Source organism: Gorilla gorilla, chromosome 2 (genome assembly GCF_029281585.2).
Source record: "Gorilla gorilla gorilla isolate KB3781 chromosome 2, NHGRI_mGorGor1-v2.1_pri, whole genome shotgun sequence".
Classification (NCBI taxonomy): domain Eukaryota; kingdom Metazoa; phylum Chordata; class Mammalia; order Primates; family Hominidae; genus Gorilla; species Gorilla gorilla.
In genome coordinates this window covers 167,943,809-167,965,380 of record NC_086017.1, presented here as the reverse complement: position 1 = coordinate 167,965,380, position 21,572 = coordinate 167,943,809, and the positions used below count along the sequence as shown (strand labels likewise).

The 21,572-nt window shown below is 42.6% G+C and overlaps 1 pseudogene; it reads left to right on the top strand.

Annotated features, from left to right (window-relative positions):
• Nucleotides 1-14,669: 14,669 nt before the first annotated feature.
• Nucleotides 14,670-16,081, top strand: LOC101138913 (proliferation-associated protein 2G4-like; annotated as a pseudogene).
• The last annotated feature ends 5,491 nt before the right edge of the window (nucleotides 16,082-21,572 follow it).

Below are 21,572 nucleotides of genomic sequence, written 5' to 3'. Positions count from 1 at the left end.
CAAAGTAGTGAAGATTAAGGGCTTAGTTCAAAAAGTATTTTGAGACCTCCTAGTCTACATTTTATTTATCGGAGGCTACCCACCCTTAAACGTGACTAACTTCCCTTTATTCATACATTCATTCATAAAACAAGTATTTATTGACCTACTACGCGACAAGCAGAGCAGCATACCGAGATAGGGTGATACTCTGTGACTGGTCAAGGCAGGAGCAGCCATTGGTGTAATTAGCAGGTGACTCATTCGTAGTCCAGATCTTGCCTTTCTGAGGATTATATAAGGTCGAAGTACAGTTCTTCCAAGAACCAAAGAAAACATCGATGGCTCTGTAGCAGGCAGAGACTGGTTTGCTATTGAATAAAATAAGATTAAGTAAATACAAAGAAAATTAATTGAACCTATAGATTTAGAGAAGTGATTAAATGACGCAGAGCAGTATCGGTACACCAAACTGCTTATTGATAACTACTAATTAATGACACCAGGAAGTACTGAACACTAGTGCCTTGTTCCTTGGCACTAAAAAGTCTAGTAGATGTGGCTGGGCGCGGTGGCTCGGGCCTGTAATTCCAGCACTTTGGGAGGCCAAGGCGGACAGATCACAAGGTCAGGAGATCGAGGTCATCCTGGCTAACACGGTGAAACCCCGTCTCTACTAAAAATTCAAAAAAGTAGCCGGGCGTGGTGGCGGGCGCCTGTAGTCCCAGCTACTTGGGCTACTCGGGAGGCTGAGGCAGGAGAATGGCGTGAACCTGGGAGGCAGAGCTTACCGTGAGCCGAGATAATGCCACTGCACTCCAGCCTGGGCGACAGAGCAAGACTCTGTCTCAAAAAAAAAAAAAAAAAAAAAAAAAGTGTAGAAGATGTATCTTGTACATTTAACCTGACTGATATTTTTGCCCCAAATGCCTACCCTTGATTTTCTGTTTCCACTGCCTCAAAGAGGAAAGGATTAAGAGGCCTAGAGGACAGTCAACCAAGTGGTCAAGTATAACATGCTTATGAGAAGCCCAAATAACTTTCAGAGCTATTCATCCTTGTCATATTTATCTGAGGGATAGTGAGGGTAGGACTGCTCTCATTTTGTGATAATGGAAGTTTAGATACAGGGCACCAAAACCGGTACCTATCTGGGACAGGAATTTGCACACCTAATGCAAGATCACTCTGTTCTGAGGCTAGTTTTATTTATTGAGTACTTTGTTTATAGGATAAGGAAAGGCAACACTTTAAGGATGGGAGAAAATCCAGCTCAAAGGCTGCAGTTCACTCCTTGGTTTAATTTCGTCTGTGTTTATTTGTCTGCATATTGCCTTTGAGACCAATTTCCTTTCCACTGTAAATTTCCCTTAGACCTGCACTGTCCAGTAAGGTGGCCTCATGTAACTAATTTCACTAAAATGAAGTATGTTTAAAAATTCCATTGCTATATTGCATTAGCCACATTTTAAGTACTCAGTAGTCATGTAGGTAATGTATGATACACCATAGATACTGAACATTTTCATTATCATAGAAAGTTGGGCTGGGCGTGGTGGTTCATGCCTATAATCCCAGAGCTTTGGGAGGCTGAGGCAGGAGGATCCCTTGAAGCCAGGAGTATGAGACTGGCCTGGGCAATATAGTGAGACTCTGTCACTATTAAAAAAAAAAATTAGCATGGTGTGGTGACACACACCTGTAGTCTTTACTCAGAAAGGCCTAGGTGAGAGGATCACATGAGCCCAGGAATTTGAGGCTGCAGTCTATGATCTGGCCACTGCACTCCAGTCTAGGTGACAGAGCCCGACCCTGTCTCTTAAAAAAAGAAAACAAACAAAAAGAAAGTTGGAAAGCAGTAGACCCCAGTAAGAATTTCAAAGGATAAGAGTTAAGTTGTGATGAATGACATTTTTTAAAGGGTAGCTGCAAAAAGTGTTATTCCTGAAAGAAGATAGTGCAAAGGAAGTGTTGTGACAAGATGTTACAAAATAGGTTTAAGAAAAAAAAAAAAAGCCACGAATCCTGTGCCCTGTGTTGGTGTTTTGTCTTGGTCTCTCCCTTTTCAGGTTTCTCACTTGCCCTCCCTCCGTCTTCCCACCCCATTACTGTCCATACTAGAATTGAAGTACAATTTAAAATAATCCCATCATTGGGCATATTAAATAAAGTTTTGGGTTACCCCATTAGTTTTTAATTGAGCTAATTTTCACTTTTTACTTCGACTTTTAAAAATTATCCAGTAATAGCCAAATTAAGCTGCTGTTAACTTCTTTTTATGACCCTTTATTCCCCCCTCCCAACCCCGTATTGTCAGTGACCCCTGGGGAAGGAAATGCTCTCAGTTTTTGGAATAGAGACACTCTAAAGCAACTAACCTAGGGCTTTCCACATGGTCTGCAGAACTTTGTGTTGGTTTATGAGGACACAGTGTCTGTGCTTTTGTTACTGTTGTGAATTTACATAAAATATGTATCCAGCAGGGAAATGTCGTTCTTCACTTCAAAAAGTAGTTTTATGCTCCCTCCTTTGTTTCCTCCTCCCCCACCATGAAAAGCATGTAGAAGAGTTATGTTGCCTGCAATTCTGATAAAAATGTAGGAACTCTATCCAAGTGAGAGGTGACAGCGTGCTGGCAGTCCTCAGAGCCCTCGCTCGCTCTTGGTGCCTCTTTTGCCTGGGCTCCCACTTTAGCCGCACTTGAGGAGCCCTTCAGCCCACTGCTGCACTGTGGGAGCCCCTTTCTGGGCTGGCCAAGGCCGGAGCCGGCTCCCTCAGCTTGCAGGGAGGTGTGGAGGGAGAGGCGCGAGCGGGAACTGGGGCTGCGCACGGTGCTTGCGGGCCAGCTGGAGTTCCGGGTGGGCGTGGGCTTGGCAGGCCCCGCACTCGAAGCAGCCGGCCGGCCCTGCCAGCCACGGGCAATGAGGGGCTTAGCACCCAGGCCAGTGGCTGTGGAGGTTGTACTGGGTCCCCCCCGCAGTGCAAGCCCACCGGCGCTGCGCTCGATTTCTTGCTGGGCCTTAGCTGCCTTCCCGTGGAGCAGGGCTCAGGACCTGCAAACCTGCCATGCCTGAGCCTCCCACCCCCTCCGTGGGCTCCTGTGCCGCCGGAGGCTCCCCAACAAGCGTCGCTCCCTGCTGCATGGCGCCCAGTCCCATCGACCACCCAAGGGCTGAGGAGTGTGGGCTCACAGCGTGGGATTGGCAGGCAGCTCCCCTTCAGCCCCAGTGCGAGATCCACTGGGTGAAACCAGCTGGGCTCCTGAGTCTAGTGGGAACTTGGAGAACCTTTATGTCTAGCTCAGGGATTGTAAATACACCAATCGGCACTCTGTATCTAGCTCAAGGTTTGTAAATACACCAATCAGCACCCTGTGTCTAGCTCAGGGTTTGTGAATGCACCAATTGACACTCTGTAGCTAGCTACTCTGGTGGGGCCTTGGAGAACCTTTATGTCTAGCTAAGGGATTGTAAATACACCGATCAGCACTCTGTATGTAGCTCAAGGTTTGTAAACACACCAATCAGCATCCTGTGTCTAGTTCAGGGTTTGTGAATGCACCAATGGACATTCTGTACCTAGCTGCTCTGGTGGGGCCTTGGAGAACCTTTGTGTGACAGTCTGTATCTAGCTAATCTGGTGGGGAGGTGGAGAACCTTTGTGTCTAGCTCAGGGATTGTAAACACACCAATCAGCACCCTGTCAAAACAGACCACTGGGCTCTACCAATCAGCAGGATATGGGTGGGGCCAGATAAGAGAATAAAAGCAGGCTGCCCCAGCAAGCAGTGGGAACCAGCTCGGAACCCCTTCCACACTGTGGAAGCTCTGTTCTTTCGCTCTCTGCAATAAATCTTACTACTGCTCACTCTTTGGGTCCACACTGTCTTTATGAGCTGTAACACTCACTGTGAGGGTCCGCAGCTTCATTCTTGAAGTCAATGAGATCAAGAACCCACCAATTCCGGACACACAAGATTGCTTTTTTTTTTTTTTTTTTGAGACAGAGTCTTGCTCTGTCACCCAGGCTGGAGTGCAATGGCATGGTCTCGGCTCACTGCAACCTCCACCTCCCAGGTTCAAGGGATTCTCCTGCCTCAGCCTCCCCAGTAGCTTGGACTACAGGCGCCTGCCACCATGCCCGGCTAATTTTTGTATTTTTAGTAGAGACGGGGTTTCACCATGTTGCCCAGGCTGGTCTCAAACTACTGACTTCAGGTGATCCAACCTGCTCAGCCTCCCAAAGTGCTGGGATTACAGGCGTAAGCCACCGCACTAGGCCCAAGATTGCTAATTTTAAAGTGAGCTTAAAACTGTACAAAGGGAGCATGGCAAAATTACAGTTAGCCCCAACTTTATTTTCATCCTGCAAACCAGAACCCAGTACAACTCTGTCCCCTCAAAAATGGAAATTAAATAGTTGCAAACAGGCCTCCCAGGTTGGAAGCAACCACAGCTTTCACTAATATTTCTGGGTTCCATCCAACACAAGTGCACAAAAGAAAAAAACCTAACATTTTTGAAAAGCTAGTACTTATTGGGCTCTTTCTATTTGCCAGGCACTTCATACACAATGTCTCATCCAACTGAGAACCCTTCCAAACATAACTCAAGTCAGATCCTACTTATTGTCTGTTTTCACACAAATAATGGAAATGGCTGAGGGCATGGCCTAATGTGAGTACAGAAGTGTACTTGGACCAAATATAAGAGGAAGCACTTGGGCCTCACATACAGTGTTAGTTGACTCTGCCAGCCAGCCAGTACCCAGGGGACATCAGCCTATAGTGGATTAGTAACATGTAAATATCCAAAAAGTATTTAATTCTGTAAACCTAACTTTGTCTCACACTTACTGTCTTCATGACTTTTCTGAAGTCGCTTCCAGTTTTCAAAAATGGTCAGCTACAAGGGACCACTTGCTTTGTTTTACTTACCCCAACACATTTTGTTCCCACCAAGATGTGGATTGGATTTTCTTTCTTAATAACATTTCATGTTTGTTAAAACTGCTATTAACATTATTAACATTTAAAGTTTTAAACTGCTTTAAATAGCTGCTTTGCATATTTTGAACCACAAATAACTCTAGTCTGGAGGTGGTTTAGACCACAAAATACTATTTGTGGGTTTAAGCTCTGTATCTTTTTAAATCCATTATACGTACAGTGTAAACTTGAGTACCTAATAAAATAAATGTCACAATGTTTAAATAGCATTTCTCTTTAGTTCAAATGCTTTGTCATCTGTGCAGGAATAAATTGTGTGCTGAATTCTTTTTAGCCCTGAGAATATGATTATTGAACAAAATTTCCAGTGAGACAAGTCAGGCCTTCAAATGATAAATATCCTCAAATATTAACAGTTAGTCAAGCACTACAGTGAAACCTTTGATTATTATAAATGTATTTCCTGTGGCAAGTTCACCACTGATAAGAGCTTTTTATCCAAAACTGTACTATGTGCCAAATACAACTTAGTATTTATTACATGAATATATTTTTAAAAACAAAAAGAATAGGCCAGGCACAGTGGCTCGTGCCTGTAATCCCAGCTACTCCGGAGGCTGAGGCAGGAGAATCACTTGAACCCGGAGGTGGAGATTGGCAGTGAGCCGAGTTTGCACCACTGTACTCCAGCCTGGGCAACAGAGTGAGACTCTGTCTCAATTAAAAAAAAAAAAAAAGAATAAAGCTCTAATGGCATTAACTTAACACTCTTGTAATGAATTTGATGCTAAAAATGTGGTACTGATAGCTCTTATTCTGTAATGTAAATTAACCAAGTTCCTTTTATTAAACTCAGCATCCAATAAATGGCCCTAATAAGCACTTAATAAATGCTAATAAGTTCAAAGACTGAAAATTGGTAACTGCCTTATGCACTTAAAAACAACTTTTGTAGTTTATTATTTGCTTGTTTAGTGAAATTATTGCTTAATTTCTGAGATTTTCATAGGATTCTAATGAAGAATCTAAGATTCCAACTCACATTTGTTTTGATAAGTGATTGGTAAAAGTGATTTCATTCTCCCTTTGTAAAGATGAAGTTAATGTTTCTATACCGATTATTTTAAGTAGCTACTGAATTTACAGGAAACAAAGTATAAAAATTTTTCTGTCATTTTGTTCTGCCTCCATTGATAGTGTTTTTAATGCCATTAAATGAGTTCCAAATCATCTTAAAGATATTTTCTTAGGGACTACTGATATCAAATATCAAGCATTTTATGAGATCTATCAACCACACGAAAAATATTAAAATAAGTATAGTAGTCCTGGTTTGCAATGATGTAGAGCAATTAGCAATCTTAAACACTGCTGTTGGGGTGAAAAATTAGAACATTTATTATGTTTTAAACCCCTTAAAATGTTCAAAACTATTACAGTTGACACATGATCCTCCTTCTTCCTTTTGCTCAGGAATTCAGACCTCTGTACTGCCCTCCCCCTGTCCTACCCCCAAGCATGCATGAATCAGCCCAAGTCCAGGAGTGAGTTCAGATTAGATCAATTCTGTTAGCACCTTCCCCTTTACCAGTGATTAAATCAGGAATGCATCTATGATCCAATTATGACTAGAAGTTCCAAGAGACGTTTGCTGGAAGCTTTAGGAAAATTCTTTCTTATTAGCACATATATTCAGTGTTCACCACAGTCTTATAATGTTTTAAAATAGGAAATACTAAAATGTGAAATACATTGATTTACTCAAACAACAGTGTGCAGCTGTTAGAAATGATGATGTGGTTCTTTGCTGATGTGGTTGAATGTCCCAATAGATTGTTCTGTGACAAAAAGCAAGTTAAAAATAGTGTTATAACTACAAAAAAAAAAAACCATAGTATTCTAAACAGCATTCTAAATGTATATTTTATTATTTCTATAAATATATATCTCTTCTCATAGAATCAGAAGAGGTAAACAATCAAGTTTCAGGAAAGCAGGAGCCAGTATTGCTTTGAGAACCTCAGATATGCAATGTGGAATTTGCGAAAGCCATAAAAAGGCTCAGCCCTTAGAATCTACCACTTAATGAATGTTGGTTCCATTTTCTTTTATTGTTGGCAGTCTCTGCACATGGCAGAGCAGTGGTGGCTGACGGTCCAATTTTGTCACCAAAAGGAACTGGGGAGAAGGCATCTATGCCCACCTTCCTGTTAGAAAATTGCCAGGAAATGACTTTCTTTGGCACAACTTGGATGATATGCAATCTCTTTAACCAAATTACTGAGGCCAGGAGGAGTCAAGTGCTGTTTGTCATTGGCTTACCTTGAGTCAGGTATATGCCTCTCGACCAAGTGTGGGGACCAAGTAGGCAAGGCCACACACAATGACACCTCCCTTTCTAACTACATTCTAGAAGAGTAAAGGCAGAAGCACAATCCAGGCAGGAAGGGTAGGTAGTTCTGTCCCAGAAGAAATTAAGTGTGCTGGGCAGACCAGGAAAAAAAAAAAAAAATCTCACGTGAGAATCAGAGTCAGCTGGTAGAACATTTTAAAATTAAACAGTGAATCTTGCTGCCTTTTCCCACATATGGTAAGCTGAGATGAGAATATGTATTTTTGAGAAAGCTTCCTAGGAGTTTATTGTGTCTATTCTAACCCTAGAGAATCCCCCCTTTCCTATAATGTTACATGTATCACAAAAACAAATGTGTGTGTAACTAGGCACTATAGGCCTAAGAGTCATAATAGGGAAATAAGAGAGCATAGATTCACCAAATCAAAGTTTAAGTACATAGAAAATAAACTAATGTGGAATGTCCCAAGCTTTCAGCTGACTGGGGTGCTCTTGTGTTAAAAACTATCGTGGTAACATTTTTTGTTTTGTCCTCTAAACTTGATTTATCTGCAAATCTACAAACATTTTAATTATGTAAATAGATATCTGTGCGGGCAAAACACTTTTTGCTCACATGATCTTGAGAAGGAACTTAGATTCTGGTGTCTTAAAACGTGGCACCTTTTTTATGTCCTTGGGGCTTTTGAGTCACCATATAAATGAGGTCTCTCAAGTTAGTATGCCAGGGAGATCAAGCACCTCTGATTTTAAAATAAAACACTGCAAAGAAAGCTTCCGGGAGGAATGAGAGCATGCCCCAAATCACGACTCTGTAATTAGTCTTTGTGCAGAGCGGACAGAAATTTCGTCCCAAAGCCACCGTCCTTGCTCTGGTTCCTTTCTCTGTAAGCATGTCACACGAACCACACTCCTGCGCCATGCATCGCAATTTAAAGCTTTCCTTGTAAAGTTTCCCCAGCTTGATTGCTTATGGAAAGAGCAGCTCCGGCTCCCAATTCGTTTAATACATCCTGTCCGAGCGCGTTTTATTACCGAATGTTACCCACGTTGTGATAACAAGGGGACGCTGTGTCCTCCCCCGGTGAACTCACTCCCTGTCCCAGAAATATAGCGTGACTGCCCTCCCCGGCGGTGTTTTGAAAGTGGAAGCCGGGCGCCGCCCTCCAGCACCTGCACCTCCCGCCCGGCGACGGCCGCCTGAAGCACGAAGTGCGTGCGACCGCAGCCCGGCAGGTCACGCAACCCCAGGCCGCCGCGCCGCCTGCGTGCCTGCAGCCCGCCGGCCCCGCCCCCGCTGCCTGCTTCCGCCGCTTTAGTGCACGCTCGGGCTTCCTGGTGCGCCCGGAGCCTGCCTCGCGTGCCGACCCCGCCGCGTAATCCGGCGAGGAATCCCAGATTCCGCCCGGCTCCAGACGCCCTCCACCGACTTTAGTTCGAGCAGGTGACGCCCTCATTTTAACGCCGAAAAGTGTCAGTTCCCAATATACAGCAAACACCTCAGGCTGCGAAACGTGGGATAAGGGGACAGCGGGCGGGGAGTCGACCTCGCCCCTGGGCCCCTCTCGGCCTCCTTGGCGCCTGCTCCCTGCCCGCTCCGTCGGGCGGCCCTGTCTGGGCGGAGAGAGCAGCAAGGCGGCCTCCCGCACTGCCTGGATTTTGAGGGCGGGGGCGGGCGCGGGGGCAGCCCGCCCAGGGCTAGGAGACCCGGGAAGGGGTCGCCAGCGAGTGGCCTTCGCGGAGCTGCCTCACCCCGCCTGCCTGGAGCCGGGAGCCCGGCGTGCACTGACGCCTGGGGCACGCTGGGGGCGACTTTCGTGGCCGGGCGGCTGACCCCGGCGACCCGGCGCAGTGTCCAGAAGTGCGCTGGGGGGCAATGAAGGGCAGCGCTCGCTGAGGCTGAAAGGAGCGAGGGCCGGCGCTGTGTGGGTTAGATTCTTTGTTGACGTCTGGGAGCCGTCTTTTGAAGAATGAGAACGGGGCCGTTATTGCAAGTAGGATGGGCTTCATCGTGGGCCTCGAAGGATCAGGGGTGGGCGCGCCGGCTGCCAGGGCCCCTCTCACGCCACGCCGCGTGCAGGCGAGGGGAAGCGCGTGTCGTGACGACCTGCGATGAGATCAGTTTGAGTAACCACAGCGTCGGGGCTGAGAAGTGCAGCCAGTCACGCAGCGCAGCGCAGCGCTGGCTCTGGCCAGGTGGCCGCAGCCGCCCCGCGCTTCGCAGAGGGAGGTGGGGGTGGATCAGCCCCTTGCAGGTGGTCGCCAGTGGGGGCGTCAGAACTATTCTAAAAGGGTGGGGAGCCAGAGAAGAAAACCATACAAAATGCAACTTGCATGGTTAGGAGGCTGAATTCTATGAGCAAATGGGCTTTTAAGAAGCACACTGAAAATAACCTCTGTGAATGGTTGTGTCTTACACTTTGCCCAGTAGATAACTGTTTAAAAACTACTCTAACACGGAATTCAAAGGTCATTCAAATGTGCCTTCAATTTGTTTATATTACTTAGTTTAACAGGCAGTACACACGGCTTACATATGCGTGCGTGAAATTTAATTTATACAGTCAAGTCTGGAAGCATGGTTTGGCAAGAGGAATAATTGTGAATTCAGTTAGAGTCAGGGTACAAACAGTCAGATTACTTAAAAGGACAGATGAACTGAAAAAAAAAAAATCAGTCCATGAGGAAGCTATTACATTCATCTTTTCATGGTCTTGAACATCTTATACCAACTCAACAATAATACCCAGCGGAAACTTCTAATTAGACACAGAAAACGCAAGTATTAGCTGTGTGGGCAAGCATCAAAAAGCCTCATGTTAGAGGCAGACACATGAATAACATCTATAACGTAACAGCGTATATCTTTTTTTTTTTTTTTTTTTTTTTTTTTGAGACGGAGTCTTGCTCTGTCACCCAGGCTGGAGTGCAGTGGTGCGATCTCGGCTCACTGCAAGCTCCGCCTCCAGGGTTCACGCCATTCTGCCTCAGTCTCCCCAGCAGCTGGAACTACAGGCGCACGCCGCCACGCCCGGCTATTTTTTTTTTTTTTTTTGTATTTTTACTAGAGACGGGGTTTCTCGATGGCCAGGATGGTCCCGATCTCCTGACCTCGTGATCTGCCCGCCTCCGCCTCCCAAAGTGCTGGGATTACAGGCGTGAGCCACTGCGCCCGGCCGTAAGAGCATATATCTTTAAAATTCTGTATTTCAGTCATTTCCTTAGTATACATTTGGCTCACTGATAGGTATGTTAGTTACTATAAAACAATTAGGATTAATCACCAGGTACAGAAAAATCTCTGTTGTGAATTTAAAATTTTTATCAGATTTTTTTTTTTCTCGAGACAAGTCTGTTTGGTTGCTCAGGCTGGAGTGCTGTGGGGTGGTCAGGGCTCATGGCGGCCTCTGCCTCCCAGGCTCAAGCGATCCTCCCACCTCAGCCTTTCCAGTAGCTGGGACCAGAGGTGCGCCACCACGCCGCGCTAATTTTTTATTTTTTGTAGAGATAAGTGCTCCCCTATGTTGCCTGGGCTGGTCTCAAACTCCTGGGCTCAAGCGATCCTCCCACCTGCGACTCCCAAAGTGCTGGGATTACAGGCATGAGCCACCATGCCCAGACCAGAATTATTTTATTTTATTTATTTATTTTACAAATCGTAATGTTCATATAATGTGAGTTCAGTAGGAAATAAGGAGTTGATCCTTAGTGCCTAGCAAACTGCATCAAATTAATATTATGAATGAAGAAAGGAATGAATTAATGTATAGGCAGTACTCTAATGGTTAGACCTGTGAACTGAAGTGTCATGAGGGAGAAGTGCCAGCCCTGCCACTGACTCATGTGTGATCTTGGTATGGTAGAAATAATGCTTACAACATACCTACCTTGGCAGAGGTATGAAGGGAGCTATTCCTTACTTACTGCAGGTGCTTCGAGATCCTTGGAGGAGGATGATACATATGTTCAACTATTATAAAATAATACACCACTGTTGGGACAACCCACATGTAAAATTACAAAAGTATAGATTTTAAATACACTAGTGCCACCAATTTTTTTCATTTGTATGTAGTCCATCAAGTACTGAAATACAGTGTAGGAGGCTGCACACCTTTATATAAAATATTTGGCTTATAGAATCTTTGTCATTGGACCAATATTTCGTGATGTGCAATGGAAGTTTAATCAGTACTACTATACTTAACTAATAATATGCATATTTAATTAATAATGATATAATAGTGATTAGTAATATGTATAATACTATAATAATAGTATTAATATACTATTATATACTTAAATACTATTACAGTAGTATTTGTGGTGATGGTATTTTCTGAGTGCGGAGACCTCTGGTGTATGAAGTGCGTAGGAGAAAACAAACTTTTGGTGACTTTTCTAAACTTGATGCGTGGAATCTTGAAGATAAGGGACCTTCTTGGTATAATTGTCTATTCCTGAGTGAATGAAAGTCTAGCGATATAATCAATATATTAAGAGCCCCACTGCGTATCGGACATTGGTCTAGGCATTGGAGATAGAACAGATAACAGACAAAACTGATTACTTAATGTTTAAATGTTTTTGGTCTCTATTTAATGCACATTACTTTAGGAATAGTAATGCACTGTGCACATCTTTGCGTAAACCCTTTCCTGTTCTAAGCTCTTGGTAGAGGGTCCTTAAGAGGGTTTGGAAAAGTAATGACAGAGGGGCTTTCTGGAAAGGGAGTTGAAGGCAGAACAGTGGTAGGCAGTTTTAACTGGAATCAGAAGGCAGATACCAGTCCTTCATCAAGGTCTCCTGTTTAGAAAATCATAAGACAAAAGCATACAATACTTTGCTTTCCATCATTCTCCCCACTAAAGTTGGCCTCATGTTTCTTAATTCTCTCTGCCATCATATTAAGTCTATGTGTATAAGTTTTACCAGAGTCATAGGCACTCGTGCAGTTTGCTGACTGCATGGTGGTGCCTGGTGGAGGAGGGAGGTAGGCATAAAACTCCAGACCTAGCTTCATCTGCCAACACAGGTGTTTTGCATCCTCCCGAGATAGGGGCATCTTGAATAAAAGCACCATGGGGCCACAGTAGCTCTCTTTGTTCTTCAGAGTTCTCAGGCATCTAACCCCTACCTGCCCTTTGGCATGTATTTTCCTGTTGTATTTAATAGCATTGCTCTGCTATGAGTTGCAAGACAGGGAACATTGGGGGATGAGGAGAAGCCAAGGCTGAAGAAGTGAACCAAGCCCTATCAGCTTCCAAGATGTCTAATATCTAGATAAATGAAGACTAGCTAAGGCATGATGATGCTGTGTGAAATGTTTTGCAGCAAAAAGAAAGCAAAGCAATGATAGACAACAACCTGTCTTTTCAATTTTAGCAAACAGAAAGAATTGTCAGCTCACAACAGATTGCCTCAGTCTTGCATTGCAACTGGAGAACATGATACAGTCAGACAGCGTGGCTCAACCTTTTGGCCGAGCTCATTTGTAGGATTTGATATCAGATGATTCGATATAGGATATATGTCCTGCTGAACCCTGGGGATGACCTTGAGATTAAAGTGTTTTCCCTTCCCTGTTGCTAACTTCTCTGTGGTCTGTTGACATTACGTCATGTTGCAAACAATGAGTGGTAGAGACTGGAGACTGCCGTGTCAGGGTGTAGTGACCTGATTAGTCCAAACTCCTGCAGGGGAGACGTGCAAATAGATGAGCCCCAACAGGACCTGAAGAACCATGTGGTTTTGAAATTCTGGGTGGATGGGCCACACCCTGCATACACCTTAAATCTCCTGGCACTTTGAAGGTACAATTATTGCTCAACAACTCCAGGTTAATTAGATCTTTGTATGATGTGATTATCATAAGTGTAACTTTTTAAATGTAACTTTTAAAAATGTACAAATGTGTGCATAATATAAATGATAAAACAAACTTGCAGTTAATGTCTTATAAGGGCATAAAAATGATCCAACTGGATTAACACCTTTTAAAATATAGTTTATTCCTAGCAATAAACAGTTCATTTTGTGGCTTAACATAAAGGCCTAAAGAAAATGAAACATATGAAGGAATCTTATTACTCTGCACTATGCAGTTTGTCATTTCACTTAAGTAAAGATTCCTATGAGATTTTTAAATTAATGATTATTTACAAAAGGCTTTTGAGAGTGTTGCTTTTACTTTTATGTGGTTTCAAGGTGGGGAGACAGATTAAAGATGTTAAGTAAAATATTCCATAAATACTGTATCTACCAAAAATAAGAGAATTAAAGCATTTGTGGAACTTTACTCATAGAAGATACTTGGTAAATATAGTTTATTACTCTAAACTAATTAATATAATTCCCCACCTGAAACAATAAATGTAGCATGCAATATATTGTTCCCTGTTTGAGGACAGATACTGCTGCTTATTGATATTTGCATTCCTCATACTACCCAATAAGTGATGATGGTTGAATGAATCAATTAATGAATGAGCATGAGAGAAAACCCATAAGAACTAACCTCCCATTCTAATCCCTAGGCCCTCCCTGTTTCTCTTACTGAATGCCTTTCCAGATTATTGATGCTTTGCATGAGCAATAAGGAAAAAGGAAGCAATCCAGATGGGAGCGTAGCTGTGGTCAGATGTCTCTGAAATGAACAAAGTATTTGCAGATGTTTCAACAAGTGGAGGGGTTGGGCTGAGTCTAGGTCACAGGAAACAACTTCCACACCTTGGGGCTACTACAATAAAGGTATCATCACTTACCAGCACAGGATTCTGTTGGAAACTTGAAAAGGCACTCAGGGTTGGAATGCTACATGAATCCAGACTTGTCTCAGGAATGCCACAAGTGATCAGAACTAAGTATAGAAATTAATGTGGTTTGTAAAAATAGCAATAAGGATCATGTTTATCTGGGAATCAAATCCTTTAATCACTTTAGACAGAACTAATGAAACTAGAATAAACCATCATTGATTGTGAGAGTCTCCTTCTAAATTAGTTGGCCTTTGGCTTTTGGAGAGCAAAGTTCAAATTCCAGTTCCTGTCTGACAGGAAAGTAAGTCAGACACAAAGTAGATAGTCTTTTAGACTTCAAACTGAAACAGCAGGGCATAAAGGAGATCTGAGTCTTGAAGAACCTTTGCTTTCAGAGTTGCTGAGTTCAGTATTGCTAATGCAGTATTTTTCATTGTGCCTTTTGAGGCTGTTCATTTTACATTTATGATATTTGCCTTTGTTGGTAAATATGTTCAAATATAAATAAAAATTTTATATTTCCTAATGAAAAAATTCTAACTTCTACTCTTTTGTGCATGCCCTGTTCTGAAGCATGTTAACTTTCTAGCTGCATGGTGGATAATAGGGCCCATGTTTATAGATCCCAATTGTAAAGATAATAAGACACAAAGGCATCTTAAAAAGTGATCTGAGCAGCTTCTCGTTCTCGCCTGCCTGCCTGCTCGCTCCCTTGCTTGCTCGCGCTTTCCCTCGCCCTCTCCTCGAGGATCGAGGGGACTCTGACCACAGCCTGTGACTGGGAAGGGAGACAGAGGCAGCGGCGGCTCAGGGGAAATGAGGCTGCAGTGGTGGTAGTAGGAAGATGTTGGGCAAGGATGAGCAGCAGGAGCAAACTATCGCTGAGGACCTGGTCGTGACCAAGTATAAGATGGAGGGCAACATCGCCAACAGGGGTACTTCGGTCCTTGGTGGAAGCATCTAGCTCAGGTGTGTCGGTACTGAGCCTGTGTGAGAAAGGTGATGCCGTGATTATGGAAGAAACAGGGAAAATCTTCAAGAAAGAAAAGGAAATGAAGAAAGGTATTGCTTTTCCCACCAGCATTTCAGTAAATAACTGTGTATGTCACTTCTCCTCTTTGAAGAGCAACCAGGATTATATTCTCAAGGAAGGTGACTTGGTAAAAATTGAACTTGGGGTCCATGTGGATGGCTTCATCGCTAATGTAGCTCATACGTTTGTGGTTGATGTAGCTCAGGGGACCCAAGTAACAGGGAGGAAGGCGGATGTTATTAAGGCAGCTCACCTTTGTGCTGAAGCTGCCCTACGCCTGGTCAAACCTGGAAATCAGAACACACAAGTGACACAAGCCTGGAACAAAGTTGCCCACTCATTTAACTGCACGCCAATAGAAGGTATGCTGTCACACCAGTTGAAGCAGCATGTCATTGATGGAGAAAAAAACGTTATCCAGAATCCCACAGACCAGCAGAAGAAGGACCATGAAAAAGCTGAATTTGACATACATAAAGTGTATGCTGTGGATGTTCTTGTCAGCTCAGGAGAGGGCAAGGCCAAGGATGCAGGACAGAGAACCACTATTTACAAACAAGACCCTTCTAAACAGTATGGACTGAAAATGAAAACTTCACGTGCCTTCTTCAGTGAGGTGGAAACGCGTTTTGATGCCATGCCGTTTACTTTAAGAGCATTTGAAGATGAGAAGAAGGCTCAGATGGGTGTGGTGGAGTGCGCCAAACATGAACTGCTGCAACCATTTAATGTTCTCTTTGAGAAGGAGGGTGAATTTGTTGCCCAGTTTAAATTTACAGTTCTGCTCATGCCCAGTGGCCCCATGCGGATAACCAGTGGTCCCTTCGAGCCTGACCTCTACAAGTCTGAGATGGAGGTCCAGGATGCAGAGCTAAAGGCCCTCCTCCAAAGTTCTACAAGTCGAAAAACCCAGAAAAAGAAAACAAAGAAGGCCTCCAAGACTGCAGAGAATGTCGCCAGTGGGGAAACATTAGAAGAAAATGAAGCTGGGGACTGAGGTGGGTCCCATCTCCCCAGCTTGCTGCTCCTGCCTCATCGCCTTCCCACCACACCCCAGACTCTGTGAAGCGCAGTTCTTCTTCTCCACCTAGGACTGCCAGCAGAGCAGGGGTCTCCCTGCCCCCACCCCAGTTCCCCAACCCACTCCCTTCCAATAACAACCAGCTCCAACTGACTCTGGTCTTGGGAGGCGAGGCTTCCCAACCACAGAAGACTACTTTAAATGAAAAAAAGAAATTGAATAATAAAGTCAAGGGTCAAAAGAAAAAAAGTGATCTGGACTAGACTAGGCAAATTACTAGCTTTGTGCTCTGATACATTACCATTTGAATCCCTTTTCTAATCTCTGATATGGTAACAATTGGAAAATGGATTTGCTTTTTGGATCAATGGGCAAGAAAAGGATTATTTTCTCAAGTAATTATCTGAATGTTTGGCAACATTGAATATAAATTTTCCCTAAAAACCCTAAACTTTTGAAGTGAAAAGACCATAGAGCAGCATACCTATGGACACATTACTCATAGAGACTAGCTTTTTATCTCCCCAAAATGAAAGGTTTTTTTCTTAAGTTTTAAGAAATGAAAGAAAATGCTAACACTATCACTAAAATTGACCAGCATATTCGGGGGATAGCAAAAAAAATAGTTAACTCTAACATTATTGGAGAAGTATACATATGTTGCTTTTCTACTTGAATTGCCCTTTCTGAATATTGGAATTCAATATACAAAAGTTAAATGTCAATGTTGGCAGTAAATCCTTTTGTCTTTTTTAAAAAACTAGAAAAATCGCAGAGGTGTATCAGACTCTCTGAGTTTCTCTAACTATTATAAAATCATATCATTACAGCCATGAAGAAATTTAGATGTCATGAAGATCAAATTCCTCATTTTATAGATGAAGAAACAAATTCAGACAGGATAATTAATTTATTTTTAAAATACTATTATTATTATTGCCAGTACTATGCAAGGCACTAGTATTAGTCTGAGGATTCAGCAGTGAACAGGACAGATGTGGTCTCTTGCCCTGAATCACCACAAAGTTAATGGAGGAGCTGGAACCGGAAATGAGCCTCTAGATTTCAAACTAAAAGACTTCCATTAATCAACTACTGACTCTATACCAGACCCTAAGTGTTTCACCTAACATTAAGTCATATAACCTTCACTAATTTAGAATAAGGTGGAACATGCCTTCCCACTCCCGATGTCTCTCCTGTGTGTAGGGAGCTCTTTTACCATAATAATCCTGGCTCCTCTTTGTTGCCTCATTTACTTTACCCAAGGGGAGAGTGACTTATCTGAGTTAGGAAAGAGTAACAGCATGAGTAATCGAGCCCCTTCCCTTCTCTTTTTTTTGGGTGATGGGGGACTGAGCTGTTTGAAGGGAATGTTTGTTCGGGTTTGCTCTTCCAGGCCCTAAGGAGAACAGGAGCAGAAGGAGTCCTCTTCAGATCTTGTGATTGGGTAGACAAGTCTCCTACTGGGGTTTAAAATTAGGAAGCCCACTTTCCCACAGGTATCAGTTCTCTCATCAATAAAATCTCAATGTGTGTTTGTGCAAGAGAGAAGCATTTCATAAAAATAAAACTAAGCAACTGGTACTATCATATTTGAACCACCTAAAACCAGCCATGTTCTATCCAGTATGTATGCATGTGCCTCACATTCTGAACTCATCTGTCACAGCACCCAAGAAATGATGTCTTAAAATGATATTAATATAACCTTCTAAACTGCTTAGGTGCAATTTCCATAATTTCTAAAACTGTGAAGGTCAGCTGTCAGGCTTCCTGGGGGATAAAGTAGTGAAGTGAAAAGAACATGAGATTTATAGAATCAAACCTAGATTTGACTCTACTCTGAATACATCTCTATAATTCTGAACCTCTGTTTTTACCTCTAAAGAACAATGTGGATTGCCTCACTGAGCTAACATGGTTAAGGCCCAAAGAAGATAATAGATGTGTGAGTGCCTTATAAACTATAAAGGACTTTGAAAATGTTAGCTGTTTTACAGGTTTAAAGGGCAATCCTGTAATAATAGTTCTCATATTTACTATAGATTTTAAGCTTCACTTTATACACAGATGGTTGAAGAGTTAGGCAGTTGATTGCTGCCTTGATGGTTTATTTAAACCATCATTTAAACCATTATTTAAAGGCTGAGAATCACTTTACCAACTGAGCTCTCCCGCCTTCCAACCTGTGTTACTTAATGTAAAACATAAAAGCTCCTCTTCCATTGCTGTTCTACATTTCTACCATTAGTCTTTTGCATTAAGCAGTCCATTTCCCAGTGACCTCCTTTGAGTTCTGAGCAGGTTTGCAAAATATTTTCCTACTAGGAAGAAGCAGCAGTACACTTAAGAATTGGAGTAGAGTTGGGGGAAGATAAGAGAAGTTGGCAGCAGGTAAAGGGCACAGAAAAGTCTGGGCTATGGGTTTCAACCAAAAGTACTGATAAGGAAATGGAGGAAGGATTAGAAGGTATCCAGGAGCAAGGGAACATCTTTTCAAAGTGGCACCTTTTTCATAAATTGTTTTAAGTCTTGCTCCCTCTGATGAATCTGCAATATTTCAACCTGAGAGTCAGGAGAAATGGATTCCAGTCCTGCCTTTGACCATCCAGCTGTGTGACCTTGGGTATGTAACTTGGCCTCTCTGAGTCTCAGTTTCCTTATCTATAAAATGAAATCTTTGGACAAATGTTTTCTAAAGCCATTTCAGCCACAAATATTCTATAATTCTAGCAAAGATCCTATGATCTTTCATTCCCCTTTTAACATTTAAGTCTTATCTTCCCCTAGGGGAGAAAAATTATCTTAGAAATGTCTGAAGAAGTAGTAGTAGGAGGAGGAAGTGGGAGAGGAGGAGGAAGTGGAAGAGGAGGAGGAGGAGGAGTAGTGTGCACGCGTGTGTGTAGACAACAATGGTTATAACAGAGTTGTAACAGAACATCATAGGCCAGAGAGAAGCATTTCATAAAAGTAAACAAGCAATTGTACACTATCATATTTGAACCATTTCTGCTTAGAAGTAAAAAACTCTCCCCAAAAGTTTTCCCAATTATAGTTGTATTTTGACATGTTCTCAGTTCAGTTAAAATACTGTTGAACCCTCCAAATCATACTTATGATAGAATACATACCAGCATTTAAAGCAGGCCACCACTCTAAAAGCATATAGGCTTCTTGACAGTTGCTTTAAATCATAAGGAAACAAATGAATAAAATATGTGCTATTGCACATATTTTAATCCTCAAATCAATACATTTTTCTCCTTAGTGTGGAGGACTGATTCTCTGTGTTGTGCATGGCGGTAATTCTGTTCACTGCATAAGTAGGTTCAAACAACAGAAATAACAGAAAGAGGTCAACCACATATTTTGGAGTTCTTAGAGTGGAATTTTTTTTAATAAACACCAAAGCTACTAGAAAGCTTATGAGAGCATGCAAAAGACATGGGTATGCCTTTGGTTGTAACAGATTTCCATGATAATACTGAATCAGTGGATCTCCTCTCCAAATGTTTCATTCTTAATACCTTTTTTCACTTAATATATCTTGAAGGTCATTCCATTTAGTACAATTATTGTTTACATTTTTATAGATGTACCATAATTTAATCAGTTCCCTGTTGATCAAAATTTAGGGATTTTTTTGGCCAACATTTTGTTAGTAAAACATTACTGCAATGAATAATTTTGACATACATCATTTTACGAGTGTGCAATTATATCTGGAGGATAAATTTCTAGACTTGGAATTACCTGGTCAAGGGTGTGTACATTCGTAGTTTTGGTAGAATAGCTGGAGATTCATGTATTGCCACTTTCCCTCCCCACTCCCTAGCAGTTGAGAATTGTTGCAGTATAATGACAGATATTACTGACAATGGGAGAGTATGTTCCACATGTGAATCGTGTGGAGGCAGAAAAATAGAATCACTGTCCCCCCGACGTCTTTTAGTTAGTATTTTTTATTCCTCAAAGAGAGAATCTGCTTGACCAGGCTCGTCATGTCAAGCCCAGCCTCCTCAGGGTCTCCCAAAGTCACTAGCCCAGGCTTATTACCAACTTTGGTTATTACCACCTCAACTAAAGTCCAGTCTAGTGGCTCAGAGTCACCATGAGCCTAGAGCTGCCTCTCTAACAGGGGCTGTTGACTGAACAGGGTCTTATTGGAAGGAGCCTTGGACAGTCAAACACTTGGATTATCATATCTATAAGGGCAAATATAATCCCAGTTTTCCCAGGACAGTCCCCATTATGTGTGTGGCCTGATTACTAATAGCGCTCCCTTTCATACTCCTAAGTTTCCAGTTTGGACTATAATTTACTAATATTGCATAAGGTGGGTCAGTTCACACTGTGTTGTAAGGAGCCCTGGAGGTTTGTAAAGGTGCCTAGGGAGAGACATTTAGAGGGGAAAAAGAAGCCAAGCAGGTGGGATTTGGGACACATTGTTACTGTCTAATGTGACTAAGAGAAGTTTAAGCTTATAATAAATGAACAGATTTCCACCTATTAGGAATTAGATGGTTCTTAAACCTTTTAAGTCAGATTAGTTGTTTTCTTTCTACTGATTATACACAACACACACACACACACACTCACACACACTCTCTCTCTCTATTGGGCATTGTTTTCATACCAAAATAGAGAATTGAAAATCTATTGAGGTAGTAATCCCTTGACCTCAGCAGATATAATATCCACACTTACCACATATTTGACAATTTAGATGGGGCTAGATCTTGAACTAATGGACCACGCATGGCTTTTAGCAAGAGCTTCCCTGGCAGCACTTTCACCTTATACAGTCAGACTAGAGTCTGGTCTAGGTGAGAGAATGGGCAAGAATGACATTTTGAGTTCAGTTCAGAGATACTTTATTTTGATTTATTTACTTCCAAGGCTGCATGTAAGCAGTACAAAGGATAGACATGAGGTAAAGCAGATGCAGCTGTCCATTGCCTCCTTTGTTTTCCAGAGACATCATAAATTTGATGGTCTTGGCAACTGGAGAGAATGAGATGTCTTGGAGGTCAGGGGAGCCCAGAAGTGTGGGCTTACTATCTTTCATACCTCCAGCCACATTAGCAACCAGAAACAACTTATGCTACCATATGAGGCTAAAAGGTTACCCAGCAAGCTGTTTCATTCAGGCTAATGTTGAGATTCCAGATCTTGAAAATGCTTGCCGTGCCTAGCCTGGTGCAATCTCTCCTTATCTACACCTGGGCAGCAGGGTGTAGTTTTCCACTAATTTTGCAGGCAGGCCTGCCCTTGGTCTACCACAAACATATTTAGCCTTTAAGTTCTCAAACAAACACTTGGCCTTTTGAATTAACATGGGCTAAAGGACATCTGTGTTGATTCTGATTGTCTAACTCCTAGTGCCAGGCTTTCCATTTTGCTAATCACTTTGCCTCATCTCTTGCTGATTACTCCTGATTGCAAAAGCCTGGCTCTTCAATTGCTTCCTGATTCTC